Source organism: Medicago sativa, chromosome 1 (assembly GCF_051527215.1).
Source record: "Medicago sativa cultivar Bolivia chromosome 1, Bolivia_mono, whole genome shotgun sequence".
NCBI classification, from domain to species: Eukaryota; Viridiplantae; Streptophyta; class Magnoliopsida; order Fabales; family Fabaceae; genus Medicago; species Medicago sativa.
Genome location: NC_140749.1, coordinates 44534725 through 44555077, shown reverse-complemented (window position 1 = coordinate 44555077; position 20353 = coordinate 44534725).

Genomic DNA, 20353 nt, shown 5'->3' with positions numbered 1-20353 from the left:
ATGTTACGTAATAAAGGACATCGAGGGACAAATTCAACATTAATATTTATCAAACTTTTAACCATAAAGGCTAAAATCTCATTTTTGGGACAATGGTCATTCAAATAATTTCATTTTGCCGAATACAAAACCAAATAGGATCACATATCATGTTTCGTATCAAGGGAGATAGAGGGACAAGTTCAACCTTTATCAAACTTCTAACCATATAGGCTAAAATCAAATTTTCGCGACAAAGTCATTCCAATACTTTCATTTTTCCGAATATAAAACCAAATAGGTTCACATATCATGTTTCGCATCAAGGGACATCGAGAGACAAGTTCACTCTTTATCAAACTTCTAACCAGATAGGCTAACATTTCATTTTCGCGACAAGGGTCATTTCAATACTTTCATTTTACCGAATTTCAAACCAAATAGGTTCACATATCATGTTTCGCATCAAGGGACATCGAGGGACATGTTCAACCTTCATATTTAACAAACATGTAACAATATAAGCTAAACTCTCGTTTTCGCGATAAGGGTCATCTCATTACTTTCTATTTACCAAATTTAAAACGAAATTGGTTCAAATATTATGTTACGTAATACAGGACATCGAGGGACAAATTCAACATTAATATTTATCAAACTTTTAACCATAAAGGCTAAAATCTCATTTTTGGGAGAATGGTCATTCAAATAATTTCATTTTGCCGAATACAAAACCAAATAGGTTCACATATCATGTTTCGTATCAAGGGAGATCGAGGGACAAGTTCAACCTTTATCAAACTTCTAATCATATAGGCTAAAATCTCATTTTCGCGACAAAGTCATTCCAATACTTTCATTTTTCCGAATATAAAACCAAAATAGGTTCACATATCATGTTTCGCATCAAGGGACATCAAGGGACAAGTTCACTGTTTATCAAACTTCTAACCACATAGGCTAACATTTCATTTTCGAGACAAGGGTCATTTCAATACTTTCATTTTACCGAATTTGAAACCAAATAGGTTCACATATCATGTTTCGCATCAAGGGACATCGAGGGACATGTTCAACCTTCATATTTAACAAACATGTAACAATATAAGCTAAACTCTCGTTTTCGCGATAATGGTCATCTCATTACTTTCTATTTACCAAATTTAAAATGAAATTGGTTCAAATATTATGTTACGCAATAAAGGACATCGAGGGACAAATTCAACATTAATATTTATGAAACTTTTAACCATATAGGCTAAAATCTCATTTTTGGGACAATGGTCATTCAAATAATTTCATTTTGCCGAATACAAAACCAAACAGGTTCACATATCATGTTTCGTATCAAGGGAGATCGAGGGACAAGTTCAACCTTTATCAAACTTCTAATCATATAGGCTAAAATCTCATTTTCGCGACAAAGTCATTCCAATACTTTCATTTTTCCGAATATAAAACCAAAATAGGTTCACATATCATGTTTCGCATCAAGGGACATCAAGGGACAAGTTCACTGTTTATCAAACTTCTAACCACATAGGCTAACATTTCATTTTCGAGACAAGGGTCATTTCAATACTTTCATTTTACCGAATTTGAAACCAAATAGGTTCACATATCATGTTTCGCATCAAGGGACATCGAGGGACATGTTCAACCTTCATATTTAACAAACATGTAACAATATAAGCTAAACTCTCGTTTTCGCGATAATGGTCATCTCATTACTTTCTATTTACCAAATTTAAAACGAAATTGGTTCAAATATTATGTTACGTAATAAAGGACATCGAGGGACAAATTCAACATTAATATTTATCAAACTTTTAACCATAAAGGCTAAAATCTCATTTTTGGGACAATGGTCATTCAAATAATTTCATTTTGCCGAATACAAAACCAAACAGGTTCACATATCATGTTTCGTATCAAGGGAGATCGAGGGACAAGTTCAACCTTTATCAAACTTCTAATCATATAGGCTAAAATCTCATTTTCGCGACAAAGTCATTCCAATACTTTCATTTTTCCGAATATAAAACCAAAATAGGTTCACATATCATGTTTCGCATCAAGGGACATCAAGGGACAAGTTCACTGTTTATCAAACTTCTAACCACATAGGCTAACATTTCATTTTCGAGACAAGGGTCATTTCAATACTTTCATTTTACCGAATTTGAAACCAAATAGGTTCACATATCATGTTTCGCATCAAGGGACATCGAGGGACATGTTCAACCTTCATATTTAACAAAGATGTAACAATATAAGCTAAACTCTCGTTTTCGCGATAATGGTCATTTCATTACTTTCTATTTACCAAATTTAAAACGAAATTGGTTCAAATATTATGTTACGTAATAAAGGACATCGAGGGACAAATTCAACATTAATATTTATCAAACTTTTAACCATAAAGGCTAAAATCTCATTTTTGGGACAATGGTCATTCAAATAATTTCATTTTGCCGAATACAAAACCAAATAGGATCACATATCATGTTTCGTATCAAGGGAGATAGAGGGACAAGTTCAACCTTTATCAAACTTCTAACCATATAGGCTAAAATCAAATTTTCGCGACAAAGTCATTCCAATACTTTCATTTTTCCGAATATAAAACCAAATAGGTTCACATATCATGTTTCGCATCAAGGGACATCGAGAGACAAGTTCACTCTTTATCAAACTTCTAACCAGATAGGCTAACATTTCATTTTCGCGACAAGGGTCATTTCAATACTTTCATTTTACCGAATTTCAAACCAAATAGGTTCACATATCATGTTTCGCATCAAGGGACATCGAGGGACATGTTCAACCTTCATATTTAACAAACATGTAACAATATAAGCTAAACTCTCGTTTTCGCGATAAGGGTCATCTCATTACTTTCTATTTACCAAATTTAAAACGAAATTGGTTCAAATATTATGTTACGTAATAAAGGACATCGAGGGACAAATTCAACATTAATATTTATCAAACTTTTAACCATAAAGGCTAAAATCTCATTTTTGGGAGAATGGTCATTCAAATAATTTCATTTTGCCGAATACAAAACCAAATAGGTTCACATATCATGTTTCGTATCAAGGGAGATCGAGGGACAAGTTCAACCTTTATCAAACTTCTAACCATATAGGCTAAAATCAAATTTTCGCGACAAAGTCATTCCAATACTTTCATTTTTCCGAATATAAAACCAAATAGGTTCACATATCATGTTTCGCATCAAGGGACATCAAGAGACAAGTTCACTCTTTATCAAACTTCTAACCAGATAGGCTAACATTTCATTTTCGCGACAAGGGTCATTTCAATACTTTCATTTTACCGAATTTCAAACCAAATAGGTTCACATATCATGTTTCGCATCAAGGGACATCGAGGGACATGTTCAACCTTCATATTTAACAAACATGTAACAATATAAGCTAAACTCTCGTTTTCGCGATAAGGGTCATCTCATTACTTTCTATTTACCAAATTTAAAATGAAATTGGTTCAAATATTATGTTACGCAATAAAGGACATCGAGGGACAAATTCAACATTAATATTTATCAAACTTTTAACCATATAGGCTAAAATCTCATTTTTGGGACAATGGTCATTCAAATAATTTCATTTTGCCGAATACAAAACCAAATAGGTTCACATATCATGTTTCGTATCAAGGGAGATCGAGGGACAAGTTCAACCTTTATCAAACTTCTAACCATATAGGCTAAAATCAAATTTTCGCGACAAAGTCATTCCAATACTTTCATTTTTCCGAATATAAAACCAAAATAGGTTCACATATCATGTTTCGCATCAAGGGACATCGAGAGACAAGTTCACTCTTTATCAAACTTCTAACCAGATAGGCTAACATTTCATTTTCGCGACAAGGGTCATTTCAATACTTTCATTTTACCGAATTTCAAACCAAATAGGTTCACATATCATGTTTCGCATCAAGGGACATCGAGGGACATGTTCAACCTTCATATTTAACAAACATGTAACAATATAAGCTAAACTCTCGTTTTCGCGATAAGGGTCATCTCATTACTTTCTATTTACCAAATTTAAAATGAAATTGGTTCAAATATTATGTTACGCAATAAAGGACATCGAGGGACAAATTCAACATTAATATTTATGAAACTTTTAACCATATAGGCTAAAATCTCATTTTTGGGACAATGGTCATTCAAATAATTTCATTTTGCCGAATACAAAACCAAACAGGTTCACATATCATGTTTCGTATCAAGGGAGATCGAGGGACAAGTTCAACCTTTATCAAACTTCTAATCATATAGGCTAAAATCTCATTTTCGCGACAAAGTCATTCCAATACTTTCATTTTTCCGAATATAAAACCAAAATAGGTTCACATATCATGTTTCGCATCAAGGGACATCAAGGGACAAGTTCACTGTTTATCAAACTTCTAACCACATAGGCTAACATTTCATTTTCGAGACAAGGGTCATTTCAATACTTTCATTTTACCGAATTTGAAACCAAATAGGTTCACATATCATGTTTCGCATCAAGGGACATCGAGGGACATGTTCAACCTTCATATTTAACAAACATGTAACAATATAAGCTAAACTCTCGTTTTCGCGATAATGGTCATTTCATTACTTTCTATTTACCAAATTTAAAACGAAATTGGTTCAAATATTATGTTACGTAATAAAGGACATCGAGGGACAAATTCAACATTAATATTTATCAAACTTTTAACCATAAAGGCTAAAATCTCATTTTTGGGACAATGGTCATTCAAATAATTTCATTTTGCCGAATACAAAACCAAATAGGATCACATATCATGTTTCGTATCAAGGGAGATAGAGGGACAAGTTCAACCTTTATCAAACTTCTAACCATATAGGCTAAAATCAAATTTTCGCGACAAAGTCATTCCAATACTTTCATTTTTCCGAATATAAAACCAAATAGGTTCACATATCATGTTTCGCATCAAGGGACATCGAGAGACAAGTTCACTCTTTATCAAACTTCTAACCAGATAGGCTAACATTTCATTTTCGCGACAAGGGTCATTTCAATACTTTCATTTTACCGAATTTCAAACCAAATAGGTTCACATATCATGTTTCGCATCAAGGGACATCGAGGGACATGTTCAACCTTCATATTTAACAAACATGTAACAATATAAGCTAAACTCTCGTTTTCGCGATAAGGGTCATCTCATTACTTTCTATTTACCAAATTTAAAACGAAATTGGTTCAAATATTATGTTACGTAATAAAGGACATCGAGGGACAAATTCAACATTAATATTTATCAAACTTTTAACCATAAAGGCTAAAATCTCATTTTTGGGAGAATGGTCATTCAAATAATTTCATTTTGCCGAATACAAAACCAAATAGGTTCACATATCATGTTTCGTATCAAGGGAGATCGAGGGACAAGTTCAACCTTTATCAAACTTCTAACCATATAGGCTAAAATCAAATTTTCGCGACAAAGTCATTCCAATACTTTCATTTTTCCGAATATAAAACCAAATAGGTTCACATATCATGTTTCGCATCAAGGGACATCAAGAGACAAGTTCACTCTTTATCAAACTTCTAACCAGATAGGCTAACATTTCATTTTCGCGACAAGGGTCATTTCAATACTTTCATTTTACCGAATTTCAAACCAAATAGGTTCACATATCATGTTTCGCATCAAGGGACATCGAGGGACATGTTCAACCTTCATATTTAACAAACATGTAACAATATAAGCTAAACTCTCGTTTTCGCGATAAGGGTCATCTCATTACTTTCTATTTACCAAATTTAAAATGAAATTGGTTCAAATATTATGTTACGCAATAAAGGACATCGAGGGACAAATTCAACATTAATATTTATCAAACTTTTAACCATATAGGCTAAAATCTCATTTTTGGGACAATGGTCATTCAAATAATTTCATTTTGCCGAATACAAAACCAAATAGGTTCACATATCATGTTTCGTATCAAGGGAGATCGAGGGACAAGTTCAACCTTTATCAAACTTCTAACCATATAGGCTAAAATCAAATTTTCGCGACAAAGTCATTCCAATACTTTCATTTTTCCGAATATAAAACCAAAATAGGTTCACATATCATGTTTCGCATCAAGGGACATCGAGAGACAAGTTCACTCTTTATCAAACTTCTAACCAGATAGGCTAACATTTCATTTTCGCGACAAGGGTCATTTCAATACTTTCATTTTACCGAATTTCAAACCAAATAGGTTCACATATCATGTTTCGCATCAAGGGACATCGAGGGACATGTTCAACCTTCATATTTAACAAACATGTAACAATATAAGCTAAACTCTCGTTTTCGCGATAAGGGTCATCTCATTACTTTCTATTTACCAAATTTAAAATGAAATTGGTTCAAATATTATGTTACGCAATAAAGGACATCGAGGGACAAATTCAACATTAATATTTATGAAACTTTTAACCATATAGGCTAAAATCTCATTTTTGGGACAATGGTCATTCAAATAATTTCATTTTGCCGAATACAAAACCAAACAGGTTCACATATCATGTTTCGTATCAAGGGAGATCGAGGGACAAGTTCAACCTTTATCAAACTTCTAATCATATAGGCTAAAATCTCATTTTCGCGACAAAGTCATTCCAATACTTTCATTTTTCCGAATATAAAACCAAAATAGGTTCACATATCATGTTTCGCATCAAGGGACATCAAGGGACAAGTTCACTGTTTATCAAACTTCTAACCACATAGGCTAACATTTCATTTTCGAGACAAGGGTCATTTCAATACTTTCATTTTACCGAATTTGAAACCAAATAGGTTCACATATCATGTTTCGCATCAAGGGACATCGAGGGACATGTTCAACCTTCATATTTAACAAACATGTAACAATATAAGCTAAACTCTCGTTTTCGCGATAATGGTCATTTCATTACTTTCTATTTACCAAATTTAAAACGAAATTGGTTCAAATATTATGTTACGTAATAAAGGACATCGAGGGACAAATTCAACATTAATATTTATCAAACTTTTAACCATAAAGGCTAAAATCTCATTTTTGGGACAATGGTCATTCAAATAATTTCATTTTGCCGAATACAAAACCAAATAGGATCACATATCATGTTTCGTATCAAGGGAGATAGAGGGACAAGTTCAACCTTTATCAAACTTCTAACCATATAGGCTAAAATCAAATTTTCGCGACAAAGTCATTCCAATACTTTCATTTTTCCGAATATAAAACCAAATAGGTTCACATATCATGTTTCGCATCAAGGGACATCGAGAGACAAGTTCACTCTTTATCAAACTTCTAACCAGATAGGCTAACATTTCATTTTCGCGACAAGGGTCATTTCAATACTTTCATTTTACCGAATTTCAAACCAAATAGGTTCACATATCATGTTTCGCATCAAGGGACATCGAGGGACATGTTCAACCTTCATATTTAACAAACATGTAACAATATAAGCTAAACTCTCGTTTTCGCGATAAGGGTCATCTCATTACTTTCTATTTACCAAATTTAAAACGAAATTGGTTCAAATATTATGTTACGTAATAAAGGACATCGAGGGACAAATTCAACATTAATATTTATCAAACTTTTAACCATAAAGGCTAAAATCTCATTTTTGGGAGAATGGTCATTCAAATAATTTCATTTTGCCGAATACAAAACCAAATAGGTTCACATATCATGTTTCGTATCAAGGGAGATCGAGGGACAAGTTCAACCTTTATCAAACTTCTAACCATATAGGCTAAAATCAAATTTTCGCGACAAAGTCATTCCAATACTTTCATTTTTCCGAATATAAAACCAAATAGGTTCACATATCATGTTTCGCATCAAGGGACATCAAGAGACAAGTTCACTCTTTATCAAACTTCTAACCAGATAGGCTAACATTTCATTTTCGCGACAAGGGTCATTTCAATACTTTCATTTTACCGAATTTCAAACCAAATAGGTTCACATATCATGTTTCGCATCAAGGGACATCGAGGGACATGTTCAACCTTCATATTTAACAAACATGTAACAATATAAGCTAAACTGTCGTTTTCGCGATAAGGGTCATCTCATTACTTTCTATTTACCAAATTTAAAATGAAATTGGTTCAAATATTATGTTACGCAATAAAGGACATCGAGGGACAAATTCAACATTAATATTTATCAAACTTTTAACCATATAGGCTAAAATCTCATTTTTGGGACAATGGTCATTCAAATAATTTCATTTTGCCGAATACAAAACCAAATAGGTTCACATATCATGTTTCGTATCAAGGGAGATCGAGGGACAAGTTCAACCTTTATCAAACTTCTAACCATATAGGCTAAAATCAAATTTTCGCGACAAAGTCATTCCAATACTTTCATTTTTCCGAATATAAAACCAAAATAGGTTCACATATCATGTTTCGCATCAAGGGACATCGAGAGACAAGTTCACTCTTTATCAAACTTCTAACCAGATAGGCTAACATTTCATTTTCGCGACAAGGGTCATTTCAATACTTTCATTTTACCGAATTTCAAACCAAATAGGTTCACATATCATGTTTCGCATCAAGGGACATCGAGGGACATGTTCAACCTTCATATTTAACAAACATGTAACAATATAAGCTAAACTCTCGTTTTCGCGATAAGGGTCATCTCATTACTTTCTATTTACCAAATTTAAAATGAAATTGGTTCAAATATTATGTTACGCAATAAAGGACATCGAGGGACAAATTCAACATTAATATTTATGAAACTTTTAACCATATAGGCTAAAATCTCATTTTTGGGACAATGGTCATTCAAATAATTTCATTTTGCCGAATACAAAACCAAACAGGTTCACATATCATGTTTCGTATCAAGGGAGATCGAGGGACAAGTTCAACCTTTATCAAACTTCTAATCATATAGGCTAAAATCTCATTTTCGCGACAAAGTCATTCCAATACTTTCATTTTTCCGAATATAAAACCAAAATAGGTTCACATATCATGTTTCGCATCAAGGGACATCAAGGGACAAGTTCACTGTTTATCAAACTTCTAACCACATAGGCTAACATTTCATTTTCGAGACAAGGGTCATTTCAATACTTTCATTTTACCGAATTTGAAACCAAATAGGTTCACATATCATGTTTCGCATAAAGGGACATCGAGGGACATGTTCAACCTTCATATTTAACAAACATGTAACAATATAAGCTAAACTCTCGTTTTCGCGATAATGGTCATCTCATTACTTTCTATTTACCAAATTTAAAACGAAATTGGTTCAAATATTATGTTACGTAATAAAGGACATCAAGGGACAAATTCAACATTAATATTTATCAAACTTTTAACCATAAAGGCTAAAATCTCATTTTTGGGACAATGGTCATTCAAATAATTTCATTTTGCCGAATACAAAACCAAATAGGTTCACATATCATGTTTCGTATCAAGCGAGATCGAGGGACAAGTTCAACCTTTATCAAACTTCTAACCATATAGGCTAAAATCAAATTTTTGCGACAAAGTCATTCCAATACTTTCATTTTTCCGAATATAAAACCAAATAGGTTCACATATCATGTTTCGCATCAAGGGACATCGAGAGACAAGTTCACTCTTTATCAAACTTCTAACCAGATAGGCTAACATTTCATTTTCGCGACAAGGGTCATTTCAATACTTTCATTTTACCGAATTTCAAACCAAATAGGTTCACATATCATGTTTCGCATCAAGGGACATCGAGGGACATGTTCAACATTCATATTTAACAAACATGTAACAATATAAGCTAAAATCTCGTTTTCGCGATAAGGGTCATCTCATTACTTTCTATTTACCAAATTTAAAATGAAATTGGTTCAAATATTATGTTACGCAATAAAGGACATCGAGGGACAAATTCAACATTAATATTTATCAAACTTTCAACCATATAGGCTAAAATCTCATTTTTGGGACAATGGTCATTCAAATAATTTCATTTTGCCGAATACAAAACCAAATAGGTTCACATATCATGTTTCGTATCAAGGGAGATCGAGGGACAAGTTCAACCTTTATCAAACTTCTAACCATATAGGCTAAAATCAAATTTTCGCGACAAAGTCATTCCAATACTTTCATTTTTCCGAATATAAAACCAAAATAGGTTCACATATCATGTTTCGCATCAAGGGACATCAAGGGACAAGTTCACTGTTTATCAAACTTCTAACCACATAGGCTAACATTTCATTTTCGAGACAAGGGTCATTTCAATACTTTCATTTTACCGAATTTGAAACCAAATAGGTTCACATATCATGTTTCGCATCAAGGGACATCGAGGGACATGTTCAACCTTCATATTTAACAAACATGTAACAATATAAGCTAAACTCTCGTTTTCGAGATAATGGTCATCTCATTACTTTCTATTTACCAAATTTAAAACGGAATTGGTTCAAATATTATGTTACGTAATAAAGGACATCGAGGGACAAATTCAACATTAATATTTATCAAACTTTTAACCATAAAGGCTAAAATCTCATTTTTGGGAGAATGGTCATTCAAATAATTTCATTTTGCCGAATACAAAACCAAATAGGTTCACATATCATGTTTCGTATCAAGGGAGATCGAGGGACAAGTTCAACCTTTATCAAACTTCTAACCATATAGGCTAAAATCAAATTTTCGCGACAAAGTCATTCCAATACTTTCATTTTTCCGAATATAAAACCAAAATAGGTTCACATATCATGTTTCGCATCAAGGGACATCGAGAGACAAGTTCACTCTTTATCAAACTTCTAACCAGATAGGCTAACATTTCATTTTCGCGACAAGGGTCATTTCAATACTTTCATTTTACCGAATTTCAAACCAAATAGGTTCACATATCATGTTTCGCATCAAGGGACATCGAGGGACATGTTCAACCTTCATATTTAACAAACATGTAACAATATAAGCTAAACTCTCGTTTTCGCGATAAGGGTCATCTCATTACTTTCTATTTACCAAATTTAAAATGAAATTGGTTCAAATATTATGTTACGCAATAAAGGACATCGAGGGACAAATTCAACATTAATATTTATGAAACTTTTAACCATATAGGCTAAAATCTCATTTTTGGGACAATGGTCATTCAAATAATTTCATTTTGCCGAATACAAAACCAAACAGGTTCACATATCATGTTTCGTATCAAGGGAGATCGAGGGACAAGTTCAACCTTTATCAAACTTCTAATCATATAGGCTAAAATCTCATTTTCGCGACAAAGTCATTCCAATACTTTCATTTTTCCGAATATAAAACCAAAATAGGTTCACATATCATGTTTCGCATCAAGGGACATCAAGGGACAAGTTCACTGTTTATCAAACTTCTAACCACATAGGCTAACATTTCATTTTCGAGACAAGGGTCATTTCAATACTTTCATTTTACCGAATTTGAAACCAAATAGGTTCACATATCATGTTTCGCATCAAGGGACATCGAGGGACATGTTCAACCTTCATATTTAACAAACATGTAACAATATAAGCTAAACTCTCGTTTTCGAGATAATGGTCATCTCATTACTTTCTATTTACCAAATTTAAAACGGAATTGGTTCAAATATTATGTTACGTAATAAAGGACATCGAGGGACAAATTCAACATTAATATTTATCAAACTTTTAACCATAAAGGCTAAAATCTCATTTTTGGGAGAATGGTCATTCAAATAATTTCATTTTGCCGAATACAAAACTAAATAGGTTCACATATCATGTTTCGTATCAAGGGAGATCGAGGGACAAGTTCAACCTTTATCAAACTTCTAACCATATAGGCTAAAATCAAATTTTCGCGACAAAGTCATTCCAATACTTTCATTTTTCCGAATATAAAACCAAAATAGGTTCACATATCATGTTTCGCATCAAGGGACATCGAGAGACAAGTTCACTCTTTATCAAACTTCTAACCAGATAGGCTAACATTTCATTTTCGCGACAAGGGTCATTTCAATACTTTCATTTTACCGAATTTGAAACCAAATAGGTTCACATATCATGTTTCGCATCAAGGGACATCGAGGGACATGTTCAACCTTCATATTTAACAAACATGTAACAATATAAGCTAAACTCTCGTTTTCGCGATAATGGTCATCTCATTACTTTCTATTTACCAAATTTAAAACGAAATTGGTTCAAATATTATGTTACGTAATAAAGGACATCGAGGGACAAATTCAACATTAATATTTATCAAACTTTTAACCATAAAGGCTAAAATCTCATTTTTGGGACAATGGTCATTCAAATAATTTCATTTTGCCGAATACAAAACCAAATAGGTTCACATATCATGTTTCGTATCAAGCGAGATCGAGGGACAAGTTCAACCTTTATCAAACTTCTAACCATATAGGCTAAAATCAAATTTTCGCGACAAAGTCATTCCAATACTTTCATTTTTCCGAATATAAAACCAAATAGGTTCACATATCATGTTTCGCATCAAGGGACATCGAGAGACAAGTTCACTCTTTATCAAACTTCTAACCAGATAGGCTAACATTTCATTTTCGCGACAAGGGTCATTTCAATACTTTCATTTTACCGAATTTCAAACCAAATAGGTTCACATATCATGTTTCGCATCAAGGGACATCGAGGGACATGTTCAACCTTCATATTTAACAAACATGTAACAATATAAGCTAAACTCTCGTTTTCGCGATAAGGGTCATCTCATTACTTTCTATTTACCAAATTTAAAATGAAATTGGTTCAAATATTATGTTACGCAATAAAGGACATCGAGGGACAAATTCAACATTAATATTTATCAAACTTTTAACCATATAGGCTAAAATCTCATTTTTGGGACAATGGTCATTCAAATAATTTCATTTTGCCGAATACAAAACCAAATAGGTTCACATATCATGTTTCGTATCAAGGGAGATCGAGGGACAAGTTCAACCTTTATCAAACTTCTAACCATATAGGCTAAAATCAAATTTTCGCGACAAAGTCATTCCAATACTTTCATTTTTCCGAATATAAAACCAAAATAGGTTCACATATCATGGTTCGCATCAAGGGACATCAAGGGACAAGTTCACTGTTTATCAAACTTCTAACCACATAGGCTAACATTTCATTTTCGAGACAAGGGTCATTTCAATACTTTCATTTTACCGAATTTGAAACCAAATAGGTTCACATATCATGTTTCGCATCAAGGGACATCGAGGGACATGTTCAACCTTCATATTTAACAAACATGTAACAATATAAGCTAAACTCTCGTTTTCGCGATAATGGTCATCTCATTACTTTCTATTTACCAAATTTAAAACGAAATTGGTTCAAATATTATGTTACGTAATAAAGGACATCGAGGGACAAATTCAACATTAATATTTATCAAACTTTTAACCATAAAGGCTAAAATCTCATTTTTGGGACAATGGTCATTCAAATAATTTCATTTTGCCGAATACAAAACCAAATAGGTTCACATATCATGTTTCGTATCAAGGGAGATCGAGGGACAAGTTCAACCTTTATCAAACTTCTAACCATATAGGCTAAAATCAAATTTTCGCGACAAAGTCATTCAAATACTTTCATTTTTCCGAATATAAAACCAAATAGGTTCACATATCATGTTTCGCATCAAGGGACATCGAGAGACAAGTTCACTCTTTATCAAACTTCTAACCAGATAGGCTAACATTTCATTTTCGCGACAAGGGTCATTTCAATACTTTCATTTTACCGAATTTCAAACCAAATAGGTTCACATATCATGTTTCGCATCAAGGGACATCGAGGGACATGTTCAACCTTCATATTTAACAAACATGTAACAATATAAGCTAAACTCTCGTTTTCGCGATAAGGGTCATCTCATTACTTTCTATTTACCAAATTTAAAATGAAATTGGTTCAAATATTATGTTACCCAATAAAGGACATCGAGGGACAAATTCAACATTAATATTTATGAAACTTTTAACCATATAGGCTAAAATCTCATTTTTGGGACAATGGTCATTCAAATAATTTCATTTTGCTGAATACAAAACCAAACAGGTTCACATATCATGTTTCGTATCAAGGGAGATCGAGGGACAAGTTCAACCTTTATCAAACTTCTAATCATATAGGCTAAAATCTCATTTTCGCGACAAAGTCATTCCAATACTTTCATTTTTCCGAATATAAAACCAAAATAGGTTCACATATCATGTTTCGCATCAAGGGACATCAAGGGACAAGTTCACTGTTTATCAAACTTCTAACCACATAGGCTAACATTTCATTTTCGAGACAAGGGTCATTTCAATACTTTCATTTTACCGAATTTGAAACCAAATAGGTTCACATATCATGTTTCGCATCAAGGGACATCGAGGGACATGTTCAACCTTCATATTTAACAAACATGTAACAATATAAGCTAAACTCTCGTTTTCGCGATAATGGTCATCTCATTACTTTCTATTTACCAAATTTAAAACGAAATTGGTTCAAATATTATGTTACGTAATAAAGGACATCGAGGGACAAATTCAACATTAATATTTATCAAACTTTTAACCATAAAGGCTAAAATCTCATTTTTGGGACAATGGTCATTCAAATAATTTCATTTTGCCGAATACAAAACCAAATAGGTTCACATATCATGTTTCGTATCAAGGGAGATCGAGGGACAAGTTCAACCTTTATCAAACTTCTAACCATATAGGCTAAAATCAAATTTTCGCGACAAAGTCATTCAAATACTTTCATTTTTCCGAATATAAAACCAAATAGGTTCACATATCATGTTTCGCATCAAGGGACATCGAGAGACAAGTTCACTCTTTATCAAACTTCTAACCAGATAGGCTAACATTTCATTTTCGCGACAAGGGTCATTTCAATACTTTCATTTTACCGAATTTCAAACCAAATAGGTTCACATATCATGTTTCGCATCAAGGGACATTGAGGGACATGTTCAACCTTCATATTTAACAAACATGTAACAATATAAGCTAAACTCTCGTTTTCGCGATAAGGGTCATCTCATTACTTTCTATTTACCAAATTTAAAATGAAATTGGTTCAAATATTATGTTACGCAATAAAGGACATCGAGGGACAAATTCAACATTAATATTTATGAAACTTTTAACCATATAGGCTAAAATCTCATTTTTGGGACAATGGTCATTCAAATAATTTCATTTTGCTGAATACAAAACCAAACAGGTTCACATATCATGTTTCGTATCAAGGGAGATCGAGGGACAAGTTCAACCTTTATCAAACTTCTAATCATATAGGCTAAAATCTCATTTTCGCGACAAAGTCATTCCAATACTTTCATTTTTCCGAATATAAAACCAAAATAGGTTCACATATCATGTTTCGCATCAAGGGACATCAAGGGACAAGTTCACTGTTTATCAAACTTCTAACCACATAGGCTAACATTTCATTTTCGAGACAAGGGTCATTTCAATACTTTCATTTTACCGAATTTGAAACCAAATAGGTTCACATATCATGTTTCGCATCAAGGGACATCGAGGGACATGTTCAACCTTCATATTTAACAAACATGTAACAATATAAGCTAAACTCTCGTTTTCGCGATAATGGTCATCTCATTACTTTCTATTTACCAAATTTAAAACGAAATTGGTTCAAATATTATGTTACGTAATAAAGGACATCGAGGGACAAATTCAACATTAATATTTATCAAACCTTTAACCATAAAGGCTAAAATCTCATTTTTGGGACAATGGTCATTCAAATAATTTCATTTTGCCGAATACAAAACCAAATAGGTTCACATATCATGTTTCGTATCAAGCGAGATCGAGGGACAAGTTCAACCTTTATCAAACTTCTAACCATATAGGCTAAAATCAAATTTTCGCGACAAAGTCATTCCAATACTTTCATTTTTCCGAATATAAAACCAAATAGGTTCACATATCATGTTTCGCATCAAGGGACATCGAGAGACAAGTTCACTCTTTATCAAACTTCTAACCAGATAGGCTAACATTTCATTTTCGCGACAAGGGTCATTTCAATACTTTCATTTTACCGAATTTCAAACCAAATAGGTTCACATATCATGTTTCGCATCAAGGGACATCGAGGGACATGTTCAACCTTCATATTTAACAAACATGTAACAATATACGCTAAACTCTCGTTTTCGCGATAAGGGTCATCTCATTACTTTCTATTTACCAAATTTAAAATGAAATTGGTTCAAATATTATGTTACGCAATAAAGGACATCGAGGGACAAATTCAACATTAATATTTATCAAACTTTTAACCATATAGGCTAAAATCTCATTTTTGGGACAATGGTCATTCAAATAATTTCATTTTGCCGAATACAAAACCAAATAGGTTCACATATCATGTTTCGTATCAAGGGAGATCGAGGGACAAGTTCAACCTTTATCAAACTTCTAACCATATAGGCTAAAATCAAATTTTCGCGACAAAGTCATTCCAATACTTTCATTTTTCCGAATATAAAACCAAAATAGGTTCACATATCATGTTTCGCATCAAGGGACATCAAGGGACAAGTTCACTGTTTATCAAACTTCTAACCACATAGGCTAACATTTCATTTTCGAGACAAGGGTCATTTCAATACTTTCATTTTACCGAATTTGAAACCAAATAGGTTCACATATCATGTTTCGCATCAAGGGACATCGAGAGACAAGTTAACTCTTTATCAAACTTCTAACCAGATAGGCTAACATTTCATTTTCGCGACAAGGGTCATTCCAATACTTTCATTTTTCCGAATATAAAACCAAATAGGTTCACATATTATGTTTCGCATCAAGGGACATCGAGAGACAAGTTAACTCTTTATCAAACTTCTAACCAGATAGGCTAACATTTCATTTTCGCGACAAGGGTCATTTCAATACTTTCATTTTACCGAATTTCAAACCAAATAGGTTCACATATCATGTTTCGCATCAAGGGACATCGAGGGACATGTTCAACCTTCATATTTAACAAACGTGTAACAATATAAGCTAAACTCTCGTTTTCGCGATAAGGGTCATCTCATTACTTTCTATTTACCAAATTTAAAATGAAATTGGTTCAAATATTATGTTACGCAATAAAGGACATCGAGGGACAAATTCAACATTAATATTTATCAAACTTTTAACCATATAGGCTAAAATCTCATTTTTGGGACAATGGTCATTCAAATAATTTCATTTTGCCGAATACAAAACCAAACAGGTTCACATATCATGTTTCGTATCAAGGGAGATCGAGGGACAAGTTCAACCTTTATCAAACTTCTAATCATATAGGCTAAAATCTCATTTTCGCGACAAAGTCATTCCAATACTTTCATTTTTCCGAATATAAAACCAAAATAGGTTCACATATCATGTTTCGCAACAAGGGACATCAAGGGACAAGTTCACTGTTTATCAAACTTCTAACCACATAGGCTAACATTTCATTTTCGAGACAAGGGTCATTTCAATACTTTCATTTTACCGAATTTGAAACCAAATAGGTTCACATATCATGTTTCGCATCAAGGGACATCGAGGGACATGTTCAACCTTCATATTTAACAAACATGTAACAATATAAGCTAAACTCTCGTTTTCGCGATAATGGTCATCTCATTACTTTCTATTTACCAAATTTAAAACGAAATTGGTTCAAATATTATGTTACGTAATAAAGGACATCGAGGGACAAATTCAACATTAATATTTATCAAACTTTTAACCATAAAGGCTAAAATCTCATTTTTGGGACAATGGTCATTCAAATAATTTCATTTTGCCGAATACAAAACCAAATAGGTTCACATATCATGTTTCGTATCAAGGGAGATCGAGGGACAAGTTCAACCTTTATCAAACTTCTAACCATATAGGCTAAAATCAAATTTTCGCGACAAAGTCATTCCAATACTTTCATTTTTCCGAATATAAAACCAAATAGGTTCACATATCATGTTTCGCATCAAGGGACATCGAGAGACAAGTTCACTCTTTATCAAACTTCTAACCAGATAGGCTAACATTTCATTTTCGCGACAAGGGTCATTTCAATACTTTCATTTTACCGAATTTCAAACCAAATAGGTTCACATATCATGTTTCGCATCAAGGGACATCGAGGGACATGTTCAACCTTCATATTTAACAAACATGTAACAATATAAGCTAAACTCTCGTTTTCGCGATAAGGGTCATCTCATTACTTTCTATTTACCAAATTTAAAATGAAATTGGTTCAAATATTATGTTACGCAATAAAGGACATCGAGGGACAAATTCAACATTAATATTTATGAAACTTTTAACCATATAGGCTAAAATCTCATTTTTGGGACAATGGTCATTCAAATAATTTCATTTTGCCGAATACAAAACCAAACAGGTTCACATATCATGTTTCGTATCAAGGGAGATCGAGGGACAAGTTCAACCTTTATCAAACTTCTAATCATATAGGCTAAAATCTCATTTTCGCGACAAAGTCATTCCAATACTTTCATTTTTCCGAATATAAAACCAAAATAGGTTCACATATCATGTTTCGCATCAAGGGACATCAAGGGACAAGTTCACTGTTTATCAAACTTCTAACCACATAGGCTAACATTTCATTTTCGAGACAAGGGTCATTTCAATACTTTCATTTTACCGAATTTGAAACCAAATAGGTTCACATATCATGTTTCGCATCAAGGGACATCGAGGGACATGTTCAACCTTCATATTTAACAAACATGTAACAATATAAGCTAAACTCTCGTTTTCGCGATAATGGTCATCTCATTACTTTCTATTTACCAAATTTAAAACGAAATTGGTTCAAATATTATGTTACGTAATAAAGGACATCGAGGGACAAATTCAACATTAATATTTATCAAACTTTTAACCATAAAGGCTAAAATCTCATTTTTGGGACAATGGTCATTCAAATAATTTCATTTTGCCGAATACAAAACCAAATAGGTTCACATATCATGTTTCGTATCAAGCGAGATCGAGGGACAAGTTCAACCTTTATCAAACTTCTAACCATATAGGCTAAAATCAAATTTTCGAGACAAAGTCATTCCAATACTTTCATTTTTCCGAATATAAAACCAAATAGGTTCACATATCATGTTTCGCATCAAGGGACATCGAGAGACAAGTTCACTCTTTATCAAACTTCTAACCAGATAGGCTAACATTTCATTTTCGCGACAAGGGTCATTTCAATACTTTCATTTTACCGAATTTCAAACCAAATAGGTTCACATATCATGTTTCGCATCAAGGGACATCGAGGGACATGTTCAACCTTCATATTTAACAAACATGTAACAATATAAGCTAAACTCTCGTTTTCGCGATAATGGTCATCTCATTACTTTCTATTTACCAAATTTAAAACGAAATTGGTTCAAATATTATGTTACGTAATAAAGGACATCGAGGGACAAATTCAACATTAATATTTATCAAACCTTTAACCATAAAGGCTAAAATCTCATTTTTGGGACAATGGTCATTCAAATAATTTCATTTTGCCGAATACAAAACCAAATAGGTTCACATATCGTGTTTCGTATCAAGCGAGATCGAGGGACAAGTTCAACCTTTATCAAACTTCTAACCATATAGGCTAAAATCAAATTTTCGCGACAAAGTCATTCCAATACTTTCATTTTTCCGAATATAAAACCAAATAGGTTCACATATCATGTTTCGCATCAAGGGACATCGAGAGACAAGTTCACTCTTTATCAAACTTCTAACCAGATAGGCTAACATTTCATTTTCGCGACAAGGGTCATTTCAATACTTTCATTTTACCGAATTTCAAACCAAATAGGTTCACATATCATGTTTCGCATCAAGGGACATCGAGGGACATGTTCAACCTTCATATTTAACAAACATGTAACAATATAAGCTAAACTCTCGTTTTCGCGATAAGGGTCATCTCATTACTTTCTATTTACCAAATTTAAAATGAAATTGGTTCAAATATTATGTTACGCAATAAAGGACATCGAGGGACAAATTCAACATTAATATTTATCAAACTTTTAACCATATAGGCTAAAATCTCATTTTTGGGACAATGGTCATTCAAATAATTTCATTTTGCCGAATACAAAACCAAATAGGTTCACATATCATGTTTCGTATCAAGGGAGATCGAGGGACAAGTTCAACCTTTATCAAACTTCTAACCATATAGGCTAAAATCAAATT